This window comes from Pogoniulus pusillus, chromosome 5, assembly GCF_015220805.1.
Source record: "Pogoniulus pusillus isolate bPogPus1 chromosome 5, bPogPus1.pri, whole genome shotgun sequence".
Lineage (NCBI taxonomy): Eukaryota > Metazoa > Chordata > Aves > Piciformes > Lybiidae > Pogoniulus > Pogoniulus pusillus.
Window position 1 is genome coordinate 11,879,740 of NC_087268.1, and position 17,206 is coordinate 11,896,945.

Here is a 17,206-nt window from a genome sequence, read left to right on the forward strand (position 1 = left end):
CTATTGAAATTTTATCCTCCATGGAATAGGATTCCCATCCAGTACCTCAGCAATTTGTACATCTTTACAATGATGTTTTGGGCAATAATACATTTGATTTTTTTTAAATGGAGTTGTTTGGATACCTGGTGTTGAGGTGGGGAAATTAATTGATACGAGATGCTATTTTCCAAAGTTAATATTGTTAATATTAATTGTGATACTCAGAACTCTCACCACCCCTGACCACTAATTTTAATAATATTTCAGTTCTTACACGGTTATGGAAACATTCTATGGATAATATTTAGATCTAGTAATAACCAGCAAAATATATAAACATTAATTGAACTGGAAGGGAAGGTTCCCATGGTCAAATGCCGCTCGCGGTCAATATGCTGTTTGCCCAGTAGATGGGCTCAAGCTCTTTCTGCTCTATGGCAGAAGGCAACAGAGAATTACAAAGAGGCATTTAAGCATTTACTCAGAGATTATTATTGTTGCACTCGTGGGGGCTGGCCACAGTCCAGACAGTGCCCAAATGCTTTCAGGGGACCCTGTCTGGTTGGACGTTGAGGCTTGAATCTTCCTGGCTTCTGGGGAAAGGACACAGACACTCTCTGACCTTGTCTCTTGGCTTCTTCTGGATGATCTGTATATATGCCCAGGAATTCTAAGCAGGACCTTCAGGTGCAGAAGGCAGATGTGGTGCAGTCTCAGCACAGTGTCACACTGGCCACACAGGCTGTTTGCGTGCAGGCATCCAGGGTCTGCTCTTGGTAACTGGCGGCAGTGGAGTTTACCAGGCAAGCAGTAAGGCAGTGTGCAATGGCAGCACAGCTAGGCACAGCAGAGAGAGCAGGCAAAGAGCAGGGAAGCAAAAGCACGTTGTTTACCTGTGTATCTCCTGTTATCAGTGTGGGCCAAGATTAACTGCCCTTTGGACACAAGAACAGCCGATCATGGTGGCAGTTAGCCAAACCTTACCATATTAGGCAAAGCCACAGGCTCACTTTTCCCTAATCTGGGAAAAGCACAGGCCTGGCACTAGGCAGGCACAAGCTAAGTGTGTGTACCTTACACCACAGGACCCTGGGCAGGCCAGACTCTCTGGCTCCAGGTTCTTTTGTGTCCATTTCCCATGCTTGCCTCTCTGGTGGAGCAGAAAAGCATGCCTAGGCAAGACAAGACATGCATAAGCCTATTTTGGGCCTATCAGGCCTACCACAACACCTGGGCCGAGAGGAGGATGTTTTAGAGGAGACTGATTGGCTTAGGAGTGGCAAAGAAGTCCTGAATTGCCCAGCCTTTGCTGTGAATGTCATGTGTAGTCACAACGCCAGCTAGTCACAGACTGTTTTGTGGTGGCTGATGGGAATCGAGCTGGTGTTATCTGTGAGGTGTGAATGGACTGGAGCATAGGCATTTGGGGAGAGCTGCTGTGACCAGTGTAATGATCCCACTCCATTACAGGCCCTGAGCACAGAGCCACTCCTGTCTCTTAAGCTTATCATTCCTGTCTGCAGAATGCAAGGACCCACCCTGCCACAGGTTGTGCAGGCTCCAGAGACAAGATCAGGACACCACTGATGATGATAACAGAAGAATCTTGGTTACTCTTGGTTTTTTGTAAGGGTTGTCTTTCTGTAGAGATCAGTATTTTTAATTTAGGAAATCAGACCTCTAAGTTATGTTTCAGGCCTGTTGATGTTGCTACTTCTGAAGAGATTGAGAGACCTAGGGCTGTTCAGTCTTGAGAAGACTGAAAGGGGATCTGACCAATGTCTCTAAGTGTCTGAGAGGTGGAAGTCAAGTGGAAGGTGTCAATCTTTTCTCCATGGTGCACAGCAATAAGACAAGGAACAATGTATACAAACTTGAAGATGTTTCACCTCAACATGAGGAGAAACTTCTTTACAGAAAGGGTGATGGAGCCACTGGGATGGGCTGCCCTGGGGTGTTGAGAAGTCTCCTTCTCTGGAGGCTTTCAAAATCTGCCTGGATGCATTCCTGTATAGAGGTGTTGGACTCAATGATCTCTGGAGGTCCCTTCCAACCTCTAACTTTCTGTAATTCTGTCTTTTTCTTCTTTGTTGATCAGTAGAGGATTTTAGTTTCTGCAATTTGTGATTGTTACTACACTTCATTCAATTATCACCAGCTTTCAGGCACTGGACAAGTTGACCTTCAAGGATCCCCTCCAACCTGATGTATTCCATGATTCTATGAAATGATAGGCTTGGAACCCAAAAGCAGGAGCTCCAAGTGAACTGGCTGATAATGATCACAGAAGTTTCTTCCTGTAGTAGAAATAGTAACACTAGGAGAGTCTGGGTCTCACAAGTGAAAGCATAGCTTGCTAAAGAGCACAGTGGTCTTGTGGCCAGGAAGTAGTGTTTCTTCGTGGTGTGAAGTACGTGGTTGGGTGGGGGAAAATACGTATGTGGTGCTGCATACTGGGAGGGGAAATGTGAGATGGGGTGTGTGGGGAAGGATCTGTGTGAAGTAGGAGGGGGTTTGTGTAGATGGAGGTTCATGAGAGTGCTGTGAGTTAGTGAAGGAAAAATTGGCCTTTGCTGGTGACTTCTTTGTGGGCTTAGCAAAGCTTTGGCTTGCAGAGGAGGAGAAAAGTGGAGAAAATACATCTGTCATAGGACTCTTCTGAGGTAATAAGTAACCTGTGGTTTGAGGAGACCTCTATAACCATGGGTGGCCACCTAAATGGTTAGAGTAGACAATGTGCACACTGGTTCAGTTTCCTTTCACTAGTGTCTGTATTTCTTAAGCAGTGGCTTGTGGTGGGGCTTTTCTATTGAAGGATCATGCAGAGATCAGAAACACTGATGGCAAACCATACACACTTCTTCCTTAGCCTGTGGGCCTTAGAGGATGCTCTCTGAAGCCTGGGATGTTCCAGAGTTTACAGTTCATTTTTTGTAAGGCCAGGGTATCTCATGCCTGATGGTGCTGGCATTAGAGAGCCAGTAATTCATACAGTGAGTTTTAATAGCTTTTGAATGCTAACTAATTCCAGTTTCTGGGTCTTGTGACAGTTGTTGGGTTATCTGTCATCTTTTTGGCTAGAAACCTTTTTCTTTCATTTTGCAGAGGTTCTTTGTGTGCTGTAGTTGGTAGACCTGTGCTCTTCTAGGACAGCTAGACCTCATTTGGTTTGGACATCTGTTTTGCAGTTAATCATGTAGTATCTATCCAAAGTACAACTCCAAAGCACTGTTTACCTGGCAATGTATTCACAGGCATCTGTGGTGCCTGGTGCTCTGTGATACTACCACATTGCAGGCACTTTGTTGGTCAAAAAATGCATGCTGTGAAAGCCAGCTTGTAAGCTGTCTTCTAATTGCAGACTGGTAATTCAGCTAAAAGAAATGGCTTTACACTGAGAGGAGCATGGAAAATCCATGGCAGGGGAGAGACACATTCGGGTGTACTTCTTAAGGGAAGGTTTGTATGATCCTGGTGGCTTCAGTGTGGTGACTGTCATGGTGCCTCTTCCCCATGCAGGCAAGCATTCTTTTTCACTAACTTCTCAGCCTGTGATTCTAAGTAGGTCAATCCCCCTGGCTTCTACCTGTTGCTGTCTGCAGACCTTTTCAAAACAGCAATAAACTTTTCAAAGGATGAATACATGGAGGAACATGTGAGAGTTCTGTCTTCGTTGCATTGCACTTGCTTAAAGGCATACAGAGGGAATGTGTGACAGCTCAGTTGCCAACTGTAAATTGTGTGAAAGTAAGATTTCAGAGAGATATTGATACAGGCACTTGTCTTTGTTTGGATAGCACATTCCCAGGTTTAGGGGCTGAAGGACAGTGATTCAAGGTGAAACAAAACTAGTATGATGCTTTCAGTTCCACTGACTGATTTATGCTGAGGGTCTGGTACCTTCTGCTTCTGTTTCAGGTAGGCTCAGTTTTATTGTAGCTGGTTATTATTACTGGCAGGGGAACCAAGGGAGCAGCTGCAGGCTTTGTTTGCTCTAATTTTGAATTTAACTTTTGGCAAAGACAATTTTGTACCTGTGATCAGTCATTTCTTTTCCATCCATTTGTTATAAAGACAGATAAATAAAAAATCTGTCAGCACAGAAGTCGAAGGAATAGTCATTGAATGAAAAGCCAAAGAGAGAGAGATGAATTAGATACTAGATTTAATAATCTTCTCATCAATTATGATGCAACACGTTTCCTGCCCTGCCATAGAAATTGTCTGTCTTTGTTGTATGAAGCATTGTAATCTTCTTTGACTTAAGGCTAAGGATGCATAGGAAAATGTGATCTAATTCTTCAAAGAAAAACCTTTCTCCTTGTAGTCTCCAGATCCTAGTCCAGAATCAGGAGAGCAGTAAAGGAGTTTTGGAAGACAGAGCTAGAAAATCCATGTGCAGGTCAGATCTGGAAGCAGTGAATGAGAAAATCTAGGAGCATTTGTGCTGTCTCTTGTTTGCCAAGACCTTTTTTAAAGGAGGAACAGGAATGGGCTAAGGAGTTAGTGGAGTGAATAAACAATGGCCATAAGACTAGAAATGTTTTACAACTTTGCTGAAGAAGACCCAAGCTTAATTTTGGTCAGCTAAAACATTACCAAGCTAATTATCTGTTGATCTGACCACCTCTTGGAAATACTGCACTGTATGGTGTTTTTGAACTTTAGTGGTGGTATATACTGCCTTGGAAGGTAAGTGGTCATCTGTAAGCATTTGTGTTTGCATTGTGGGAAGGTAAAGGCAGGTAGCTCAAAATGTGTTTTTGGCTTATTAAGACCCATTTAAACCCACAGAGAATTTTTTGTGTTGTTTTTAGCTAATCAGTCTTGTAATAGATTTTTCCATATTCAGCTTTGAGTTCAGAATTTTTGACATACTGCTTTATGGTCTGCATGAGATCTATTTTGTGTACTTGTTTCTGCTCTGTGAATTCTCAGCTGTGTGTCCTTGGTGTTTCGAGCTCATTTCAGGTCAGACTAATGACTTCAGATTACATTACCCAGGCCAACAACAGGTTTGCTATGTTCAAATCAATTTACTTTAATAACCAGAAAAATAAAACAAAAAAAAAAAAAAAAAGGAAGTATGGAGCATAGATCCAGTATAAAAATAGGTAGATAAGATAGGCATATTCTTCTAGGAAGTGCACACTGAGAACTTTTTTCTTCTTGTGGTAAAAAAAGCTATTATTTTGAAAGTTCCAGTTTGAAAAATCCCTAGGAACACATCCAAACTGAAACAGGATATGTCCTCTTGGTAGTTTGCAGTCTGTAATAAAACATAATTCAGAGTTGGGCTTTAGAAACGTGGTATAACTTCAGTGTGTGTAGAAACAACCAGGAGTAGCTAAGAAACATCTAACCATGATGCTTAGCTGAACTTTGCTGGGAATCTGACCCACAGCTGACTTATCATCTCAAAAGCTGTTCCAAATCCAGAAATAAAACTTCTTTCATTTCCCTTTGGTGAAACAGTTAAAAGACAAGTTGACCATGAAGCAGATGTGACATATCAATGGCAGCTTCTGCAGATGAATAACAAAACTCCTTAGAAGTGCTAAAAATAGTCAGAAGCTACAGCTGTGAAGAAGCAATGACCAGTATCCTATCTATAAACAAATTAATGACTGGTATGGTAGCTTTATATCTTTAACGTATTTTAAGCACTTGTGAAAGCGGAGGTAGCATGATTTGGAGGTTAGAGCAAAGAGCTGGGAAGTGAGGATGGTTTTCCAGTTTGTGAATTTTGGTTTATGGGACTTGTGGCAATCGCAGCCATAGGCTTCTGAGATCTTGCAGAACAGTTGGTAGTATTTTCAGCCTTCATCAGTTTCAAACTGCAGTCAGCTAAGACAGATGGGACTTCTGAAAATGCAATCCCACCACTAGATAGAGGGAAGTAGTTATCTTGACAGTGCTTTATAGTCCCCCTTATTAAAAGCAAAACAAAGAAATACAAAAAAAGCTTTACTGTACTTGCTGATTCTTTACCCTATATGCTGGTTCTAAGCACAGTTTATCAGGCCCAGTGTGGATGCCTGCAATCTGAGTAGGTCACTTAGACTTTTTATGCTGTATCTCTTCACTTTTATGCTGTCCAGTGGGTCCAGAGGAAGGCCAGAAAAGTGATCAAGGGATTGGAGCACCTCTGTAACAATGACAGGCTGAGGGAGCTGGGGTTGTTCAGACTGGAGAAGAGGAGGTTCTGGGGAGACCTAATAGTGGCTTTCCAGTACCTGAAGGGGGGCCTACAATAAAGATGGAGGGAGACTGTTTACAAGGGCCTGTAGTGATAGGATGAGGGGCAATGGGTTCAGACTAGAGAAGAGCAGATTTAGATTGGATTTTAGGAGCAAGCTCTTTACCATGAGGGTGGTGGAACACTAGAACAGGTTGCCTGGGTAGGTGGTTGGGGCCCCATCCCAGGAGATACTCAAGCTCAGGCTCAGCAGGCTCTGGGCAACGTGATCTAGTTGAGGATGCCCTTGCTGGTTGCAGAGGAGGTTGGCCTAGATGGCCTTTGGAGGTACCTTCCAGCCTAGACCATTCTATGATTCTCTGATGTCAGAGGGAGGACTATAGGCACATCAGCAGTTCATTTTGTGTTTTCCTAAAGTAGATCTCTCTCTGTGTAGGCACCTGAATGACATGGTACAAGTGCCTGTTTACCTTGTCCTTGACTGTAAATGAGACCCCAAGTGTCCTTTTTCTCCATGTGAGATGGAGACATCTTCACCATAGATGTCAAAAAGTGGACAAAGCAAGCCCCACACCTTTAATCACTACTTGCAAGTTCTGCCTTTCACAGTCTTCCTTTCTGGGGTGGCATTGTTGTCTACCAAATAGAAAGATTAGGGAGGGACCTTGTCTGCCTTGGAAATTGAAAGGTCTGGGACAAGTCTGCTTGTTTTTCTTCCATCATCTGTCTCCTCTAAACTAGGGTAGTCTCAGGGGAATGAAAATGCTGCTTGTAGCATGAGGATTCCACTGCAGCCAGGCATCCTGCACACTGCAAGTTGCTAATTTTGTCTCATCAGAGTCAGATGCTCCAGTTCTGTGGTTATAGCCGAGGAAGACTTAAAGTGATTTCCACACCTACTCCAAACAGCTTTCACTTTAGTGAAAATGCACAAATGTTTGGTGGGTTTAATAATGGGTTTTTGGAGGCAGAGTTTAGTTTTCTAAGACTGGTGTCTGTTATGATACCTAAAACAAGCTGTTGATGTTTCCTTAGGTGATTCTTCACCTTTACACATATTTCTGAGACCCTTATAGCTTGATTCATCCCACAGAGAAAACTAATAGTGAAGTTGGTCTGAGGTTCATTGGCAATGAATGTGGCTCAGGATTCAAGTAACAAATCTGGGTGGGCTCCTCTTTCCAGTGTTTCCAGCGTAAGTTTTTGCAGTTACAGTCTATTTGGAAGCTGTTACAATGTAAAAAGCATAATCCCACCCCCAGTCCATCTTGCAAGGCTTTCCAACTTGTCTTTTCCCCCCTGGTCTCTTCATTCATGCTAGGTTAAAAGGGCACGAGTTACTGCAACTTGAGTTGCTGATTGTTTTATCTTCATCTCTTTTCCTACCTTAGGACAGCCTTGCATGAGAACAGCACAACATACCTGCCAATGACTTCTATGTTTTGCAGAGCCTTCCTGCATCTGTTCTAATGTGTAAAAATGTGGTTTTACTTGCTAGCAGTTAGTGAGAAAATAGTCAAAGTACACCTTGCACCTTTGTTTTTAGATATTGCTGCTTTGTATCCAGGACTTTTTTTTTTCCCCTTAAGAAGTGATTGAAAGGAAGTGCTTCTAATGGTCCTGTAGGCTTTTGTGGAGAGGTCAATTTTAGATATATGTTTATACACACACAAAATGCAAATACAGTTCTGGGGAGCTCTGACTGAAGTGTTTTGTTTTGCAGTGAACGGACCTTCAAAGTTAGTTTGGACGAGGCTGAGGGCACATCTTACTGCTCTCTAAAACTACCTGAAAGGAGGATGGAGTGAGGTTGGCATTGGGCTCTTCTCCCTAGTATCAGTGTCACAGAGAATATATCTGGTCAGAAGATACCTCAAATATCATTTAGTTCAACACCTGACCCAACATTGCAGGGTCAACACTAAACCATGTCCACACATGGCATGAATAACCCCTGGGATAGTGACTCCTCTACTGCCCTGGGCAGAGCATTCCAATGTTCGATAACCCTCTTAATGAAGAAAGGTGATAGGATGAGAGGGAATGGCCTGGAATTGTGCCAGTGGAACTTTAGACAGAGTATTAGAGAAAGCTTCTTTATGGTAGAGTTGCCATTCCTGGAGGTGTTCAAGAAATGTGTGGAGATGGCACTTTGGGACATGGTTTAATGGCCATGGAGGTTTTAGGTTGATGGTTGGACTCAATAATCTTAGAGATCTTTTCCAATCTAAACAATTCTATGATTCTATTTTTTAATTATCATTTCTTTTTTAATCAAAGGAATAAATTGGTTTTGTTTAAAGTATCATTCTCTCAAACTGTACTTTTTTGAGTTAAAATTTGAATTTGTTTATTTTGCAGATTAAAAACATAAATATTCTTTTTTCTGAGAACTAAAATATCATATATTTTCATATATGCATTGAATAGCTTCATAAAGATGAGTGGAAATCAGGGACAAGTGGCATTCCTCAGGGATCAATACTGGGACTGATTCTGTTTAATGTATCCGTGACATGGACAGTGGAATTGTGCACTGTCAACAAGTTTGCCAAGCACCAAGCTCTGTGGTGTGGCTGACACATTGGAGGGAAGGAATACCATCCAAAGGGACATTGACAGACTTAAGAGGTTTGCCTGTTTGAACCTTGTGCAAGATTCAAAGGGCGGATGCAATGTCCTGCTTGTGGGCCAAGGCAATTCTAAGCACAAATACAGACTGGGCAATGAGCAGGCTGAGAGCAGTCCTGAGGAGAAGGACTTGAGGGTGTTGATGGATGAGAAGCTCAACATGACCCAGTAATGTGTTTGCAGTCTAGAAAGCCAACTATATCCTGGGTTGCATCAAAAGAATTCTGACTAGTAGGTCAAGGGAGGTGGCTCTCTCCCTCTGTTCTGCTCTGGCAAGACCCCCTGAAGTATTGTGTCCAGCTGTGGGCCCCGCCAGTGTAAGAAAGACATGAACCTGCTCAGACAGGGCCACAGGAGGGCCATGGGGTGGATCAGAGGGCTGCAGCACCTCTGCTATGAGACAGTCTAATAGAGTGGGGATTGTTCAGCCTGGAGAGGTCTTACATGTATACAAAAGTTCCTCACTGTGAGATTCTTGAAGCTCTGAGACAGGTTGCCCAGAGAGGTTGTGGATTTCCCATACCTGAATGTTCTCAGGGTTAGTCTGGATGGGGCTTTGAACAACCTGATCTAGTAGAGTGTCCCTACTTATGGGAGAATGGTTGGAGCTACATGATCTTTAAGATCCCTTTCAACCCAAACCATTCTGTGGTTCTCTAAAATAATATTTCTTGTATTGAACAGTGTAATCCTGGGGAAAATAAGTAAAGAAGAGAGTGGGGAAAAAAAAGAAAGCTCTTAAAATGGAGTGTGCAGTCTCAGTAGGCAAGCCAAAGATAGGTGCCATTGCAAAAACAGGGTAGTTGCTTCAGATCCAGCTGACAAAGCAGGGAATATTTCAGAGCTCATTAATGTTGAAATCATTTTACCAACTTGTCCAGTTGAGAAGGTGGATACTTTTCTGTGATCACAGGTCCAGCTGAGAAGCTTGTGGGAGTCCTTATCCTCTTGAACAAGAACTCTGGCTGGATACTATGCAGGAGTAATTTTCCTCAGCTTTTACTTTTCCATCACTTTTCAATTCTACTGAAGTTGAAAAAAAAAAAAACCCAAACCTTTTCTCTAGGAAATATGAGTTCAGCAAGAACTGTGAAAGAAATATGCTGCAGTTTCATAATGGAAAGATTATTTTCCACCCTAGGTACAATATAACAATACTTTTAAGCTTTTGCTTGTCCATCTGCTTGCCAGGACAGGATTGCTCTTTGAAACATAAATTCTTTTGGTCTGCCACGAAGACTCTGAATGAGGAGAGAGAGCATGATTTAGGAGCTAAGCTGGGAGCCAGGAGAGCTGTGTTCAGTCCCTTGGACTGTTAACTTCAGCAAGTCACTCCTTGGCTTTATGCCACCTATAAAATGCGATGAGAGACACAGTCACTTGCTGTTTGTCTCGCCTCTGTAGGTTGTGGAGCATATGGTGCATGAATTGCCTTTTCCTCAGTGCCAAGGACACCAGGGACCCAGATTGTGGCTCTGACTTCCAATGCAAGCCATAAACAATAACAGGAAATGAGATTTTTTTTTTCTTGTTTCTGTTTTGAAGAGAGCTTGCTAAGAATTATTTTGTATTCCTCTGTTTAATCTATGAAGATACGCAACTAACTCTCAAATGGGGAGTAGGTGAAAGGGATATCACAAGAGGGATGTGGAGGTGATAGAGCAAGTGCAGAGGAGGGCAATGAAGCTGGTGAAGGGCCTGGAGAGTAAATCTTATACAGAGCGACTGAGGGAGTGGGGGATATTAGTTTGAAAAAGAGGAGGCTGAATGGAGACCTCATCACTGTTTACAGCTACCTGAAAGGATGTTGTGGAGAGGTTGGTGCTGGTCTCTTCTCACAAGTAAATAGTTACAGAACAAGAGGGAATGGCCTCAAGCTGTGACTGGGTAGGTTTAGATTGGATATTAGGAAAAAGTTTTTCATGGAGAGAGTGGTCAGCACTGGAATGGGCTGCGCAGGGAAGTGGTTGAGTCACCAACCCCAGATGTGTTTAAAAGTCATTTGGATACGTTGCTTGGGAATATGGCTTTGGGTACACCTTGTAGTGTAGGGTTATAGGCTGGACTTGATGATCCTGAGGGTCTTTTGCAACCTGAATGTTTCTGTGCTTCTGTGATTCTTCTTGCCAGAAGAAAACTGCTCACCTAAACCTATCCTCTTGACAAGGTATCAGTTGAATTTCTTATTGACACTGATCCTTGAGGGAGATGTTCTACTGGGAAGAGGGGAGCCAGCAGGTGGGTGTGGTAAGAGTAAAGAAATGGGATGCATAAAGTGCTGGGGAAAGTGTTGAGCAACACAGAAACACAGACAGGAGCCTTATGTAGAGGAGGACAAGGATTTGGAGGAAACATATGTATGTAGTCCTTATAGGATGAATGAATAACTGCAGAGTCCTGTACCCAACACAGTGATTTCACTGGATGTTTCCAGAGGGAAATACTGTCTTTGGGTAAGAAACTGGGATTTCCCTTGAGGAAAAACTGTTCGAGAAAGGTTGGGTAAGTCTCTTTTGAAGAGAAATTATTATTTTCATTTTGTTTTGTTTTAAAATGTCTTTTTCTCTTGTTTATGAACAAAAAATGTAAACTGCAACTGTTTGAAATTGAAATTGAACAAAAATCATTGTGTTGCATCAAACCTCAAGCATAAGCGTGAAATGGGATTTTTCTTTTCAAAGTTCTTGGCTTATTAGCTGAGAATAAAGAGGTTTGGGATTGATTTTTTTTTTTTTCTCTTTTGAATTTAATCAGAAAGAGAAAAAAAATGTCTGGTTTGCCAGGTCATTTTTAACTAAGTTGCACAGTACTTAGTTTAGGCACACATAGCATTTCTTGGTGATCAAGAAGATAAAAAGTGTTGTTGGAAATTAATGGCTGCAGCACTACACACTTATGACTGACTTTTGGGTGACTGTAGCTTGCATGATCTCTTTCCTGCTCAGAGTGTAGGCATAAATGAGGTGCAGAGGGACCACCATCAGTGAGAGTATACTGGCAAACAGGCAACCTCCAAGCAAGCATTACTGCAATCTTTCAAATTTACCATCATTTGTCCTTAGCTGCAGGGGTCATTTTTAGGTATAAGAGAAGTAGACAGCTGCCCAAGGTAAGTAGACTGCTGTGTCTACCCACTCTACTGCTAGACATGCAGCTGTCGAGACTTCATGTCCCACAGCTTTTCATCCTAGATTTTTCCCAGCTCTTCCCATGGCAGGAGCAGCCGGTCCCTGGTCTCTCACTCTTGGGCATCCAAACTGATTCAGTGCACATAGATGACAAGCCTTGAGCTGGCTCTCCTTGACTGTGCAACAGGCTCTGAGAGTTACTTCTCACTGCATTAGCCAGTGCTGAGGCATCCATCGCCTGGCAGCTGCGGATCTAAGAGCCTTTTCCTTGAAAACATTTTCCTGCAGATTAAACTCTGAGTCAATCTGATTTTTAGCAGACTGCCATAAATCTATGCATCTCTCTCTCTTTTTAGAACAGCATTTTCAGCTTTCCTTTTAAGATAAAAAGCTAGAAGAAAATCAAGCTGGCAGTAAAAATAATTCCTTATATGTATATGCAGTTTGCATAAAATACATTCCAGCAATGTTTGCTCTGTCAGCTGGAGAAGACAGCTACTTTTTTGGTTTACACTTTGTTTTTTTGAGCTCTGACATACCAGACACTCTGGAAGAGAGTTAGCCTAGTTGTCTCTGGGCTGAAGCAATATATAAAGGGTTCCATTTTTGGTGCAGATCTAACATCAGAATGGAAGTATTTGAGCTGTCAGAAAATAAACTAATTATGGTCATGAGTTTTGAACCGCTACTCTGTCTTGACAAATGACGTGTGTAATTGGAAGCAGAAGAATAACCCATGCACTCTCTAATTTCATTGGGAAAAATGTCATCTGTCACCAAATAAAACTCTCTTTTTTTTGCCAAATGACTGTATAATGTTGAATTGTACATCCTTCAGCAGTTACTGTGGACTGCAAATTCAGTTGTTGTGCTAGAAACTGAATATCGAGGGAAATGGATTAGAATTGAGAAAGTAGAGTAGCATTTGGAACTCAGAGAAATAGATATATGTTATCTTGGTCTTCTGGCTGTTGAGAGCAGAGGGCATGCCACTTAAGGTTAACAAACATCCGCTGTGTACTTGGATAGGAGCCTTTCCCCTGGCATCTGTACTTCCCTGGCAACGGTAGTGGTGGTTTATTTTCTCTCTCAACCAACTCCCAGGGCGATGCAAAAGGGGGTGTTCAAACTTGGTGTCACTGCAAATAACCACCCTTTAAGCGAGGTCTAAAACTGAAGGTTTAGATTTACACTTTGTCATTTCATTCTTCTTGTTTCTTCAATGCTTTGTGTTTGCTGTAGTTTTGCTTATTTTTTCTTACTGTGATAAGGTCTGATTCCGTTTTCTCTTTCCACATTCTGTTTTGGAAGCAAGTTAAGCTTAAGTCCTTCAAGCTTCTCTCTTTGATGCTCTTGTTATCTCTGTGTTAAGTTGAATCTGTCCTACTTAAACCCCTTTTGGAATTGAATGCACCAAGTGCTTCGAACGTCACAGCCACCTTCTGTGTTTGACGCTGCTTTCCAAAGGTCGCTTAAGCTGGAGCAGAGTCCTAGTGAACTTAGTACGTGTTTGATTTTGTTCATGCCTATATAATAACAGTTGCCAAGTGGAAATCTAAACCTTATTGCACTAGAAGGTGCATGTCCTGTGGAGAAACTCAATATTCAGGAGTAGCTGGGACTGAGTACTTTGTCCCTCAGGGCTGCAAGCAGTGATCTCCTCAATCTCATCTTGCTAACCTGAATTTAAAGGCTGTCTTGAGATGTTTTGTTGTTGTTGTTTGGGGTTGTTTTTTTTTGTGTGTGTGTGAGATACCACTCTTTCTGGCCAAAAGCACTAGGAAGGAAGGAACTTACTTTTGATAATGTTCTACTGAGGAAGTTCATCAGGAGAGATTCTGGCTCAGACTATCTCACTTTCAGTGAAAAAATACTTGTGACAGTTCATAAATGTTTGCTTTTCATGCAAATTACAAACACAGTGCTGCTTCTGTTTCTGGTTGTGTGTGGAAAAATAGCTCTCAAAACATCCCAGTGAATATTGATCCCAAACTCAGGTCTAGAAGCCAACATGAGAATATACTTTGCAAACCTATTTTTTCCAGCCCCTCATGGCCATAACAAAGGGAATTGGGGCAGCCATTGCCCAACCTTGCTAAATTGTTTCTGTCTCTCAGTGCTTTGGCAGATAAGCTCTGCTAAATCATACTGCAGCAATTTGAAATGTCACCTTACTCTTGCTATTTATTGTGCTGTCAGCTTGCTGGATTTCATGGTCATGTAACTGCATTGCCAGATAGATGTTTGTATCTTGGCTGCTTCATCTTGGTATATGATTCTGGCCTACTAATTTACATTTCTAATAAAAATGGGCCTGCATTCCTTTGCTGGGCTGGGAATTGGAGTCCCAACCAAGCAGATACACCAGTATAAGATGGTGTAAAGTTGATGGAATTACAGCAGAAACAGAACTGTTCACCTCTGTTGCTTCTGGCTTGGGCAAAGTGGACTTGAGTAGGGTGACGCTGGAAACATTGTCAGGTGCTAGACAAAGTTGCCTTGAATCTCATGACAAAGGGGAAAAACTTCTGCTCAAGAGTTTCTAAAATGCTCACTTTTAATCTGAGTAGGGGGTAGAGAATTCAAAGAGAAAATGTTAGAAAAATCTTAGAAATAATAATAATAATAAAAAGCTTTTAGAAATCAAAATGCCTTAAGGGACTGTACTTTTTATTAAGATTTCATGTTTTAGTCAGTGCCACTTGATTTTTCTGGGACCATTATAAAGCAGAAGGTGTTTTGAAAAATTGTCTTTTTTTTCCTCTACTCTGCCCTGGTGATACCACACCTGGAGTAGTGTATCCAGGTTTGGACTCATCAATTCAAGAAATACAGGAATCTACAGGAGGCAAGTCCAATAAAGAGCTGTGAGGATTGTGCTGCTTTGAGGCTAACTGGAATATTTTAGTGAGAGAACTTAAATCTTTAGCTGTGAGATGAAAGGAAAAAACAACAGTAACCTATATCACTCATTCCTCTTCTGGGAAATGCAACTAGTCAAAATATAGATAAGACACTAGCTTCTCTCACACTTCCCAGTCAGTTTGTACTACTTCTCTTGCTCTCTGGTGGTCTGTGTGGTTGCATCTGCCTTAACTCTAATCCAACCTAACCCTTTTTTCCCCCTGACCTTCTTGTTGCCTTTTTTTGGCATCTCACCTCAGATCTCTCCAGGTTGATCATGTGAGATATATGGGGATTGATCTGGTTATTTCTGAAGGGAGAGAAAGAGGGGAAAGTGGGGTGGAGGTTTAGGTCAAGAGCCTCCTGGCAATCTGATTGTTTTGGGAGGGATTTTGTGTTTCTGTATTACTTTTGACTTGTATATAACTGTAAATCTTATTAATGTCTATAAATACTTGAGGGGTGAATGTCAAGAGGAAGGGGACAGGCTCTTTTCAGTGGCACCCAGTAACAGGACAAGGAATAATGGTTGCAAGCTGGAACACAGGAACTTCCACCTAAACATTAGGGTAAACTACTGTGAGGGTGTGGGAGCACTGGAACAGGCTGCCCAGAAAGGTTGTGGAACCTCCTCTGGAAACTTTCAAAGCCAACCTGGATGTTTCCTGTGTGGCCTGCCCTAGATCATCCTGCTTTGGCAGGGGGGTTGAGCCTGATGATCTCTGGAGATCTCTTCCAACTCCTAACATTCCATGATTCTGTGATTTTTAACTTGTATCACTGTTCATGTATCCCAGTTCTCTACACTGCTTCAACTAGTATTGCTTAAAACTAAACTTAGTTCCCTCTGTACCACTCCCTAGGTCCAAATTCTTTGTAACTTGGTGGAACCAAGCTTTGATTTGTTACTTGTACAGCAGTATTGAAATACTCAGCCCTTTCCCACCAAATAATGCCTAATGTGATTTTCTAGTCTTCAGTCATCTCCACACTTCTCTTGAAATCAAAGGAGCATCCCTGGTGATTGATGCCCAGAGCCTTCAAAGTTGCTTCTGGGATCTGTCACATCTCTGGAGGCTCATACATGCCCAGATATCCTTAAGCATATGCCTAATTTTGCACAGCTTCAAAAAACATAGAAAGCTGGAGAACAGAGAGTTGAAGTAGATTTGTTCTGGGAGTCCTGAGGAAGCACCTAAAGCTGCTGTGATCCACTGAGTGCTGTTGGCAAAAACAAAGAGGAGTAGAAATATTTAAATTTGCAATTGGCTGGTGGTATCCTTAGCCCTAGACTGATGTTTCAACAAGTCAAATGTGAAGAACAGAACAAAGAGTTACTGATAGGCCATGCTTTGTGGGTTTCTCATGCTGATGCATTCAGCCCCCCCCCCTCCCTTTTTTCTTTTTTTCTTTTTTCTTTTTCTTTTTCTTTTTCTTTTTCTTTTTCTTTTTCTTTTTCTTTTTCTTTTTCTTTTTCTTTTTCTTTTTCTTTTTCTTTTTCTTTTTCTTTTTCTTTTTCTTTTTCTTTTTCTTTTTCTTTTTCTTTTTCTTTTTCTTTTTCTTTTTCTTTTTCTTTTTCTTTTTCTTTTTCTTTTTCTTTTTCTTTTTCTTTTTCTTTTTCTTTTTCTCTTTCTCTTTCTCTTTCTCTTTCTCTTTCTCTTTCTCTTTCTCTTTTTCTTTTTCTCTTTTTCTCTTTCTCTTTCTCTTTCTCTTTCTCTTTCTCTTTCTCTTTCTCTTTTTCTTTGTCTCTTTTTCTTTGTCTCTTTTTCTTTGTCTCTTTTTCTTTGTCTCTTTTTCTTTGTCTCTTTTTCTTTGTCTCTTTTTCTTTGTCTCTTTTTCTTTTTCTTTTTCTTTTTCTTTTTCTTTTTCTTTTTCTTTTTCTTTTTCTTTTTCTTTTTCTTTTTCTTTTTCTTTTTCTTTTTCTTTTTCTTTTTCTTTTTCTTTTTCTTTTTCTTTTTCTTTTTCTTTTTCTTTTTCTTTTTCTTTTTCTTTTTCTTTTTCCTCTTTGCTCCTTTTTGTTTGTTTCCTCATTAACCATTTTAGAAGGGATCCTTCCAGCTCCTCTGGCCAGATGAGAGTGATTTCCTTAGAGAGGTTTAATTAACAAAATGATGACTGTTTGCATCCAAAGAACATTTTGGTAGTTCTAATATTGAATACATAATTTAAAATTTCAAATAGTTTACTGATGTTTATTTCTCCTTCTATATTATTTCTCAAAGAAAGTAGTGAATGTAGAGCTTGTTTGGTGTGACTGAATCCATCTGTGCTTCTGAGATGTGCCCACTGGTTCAGTCTTGCCTCTGCCTTTGTTGAGGTAGGTGGGTTCATGTTTCATGTAGCTGACACACCTGTTGAGGTA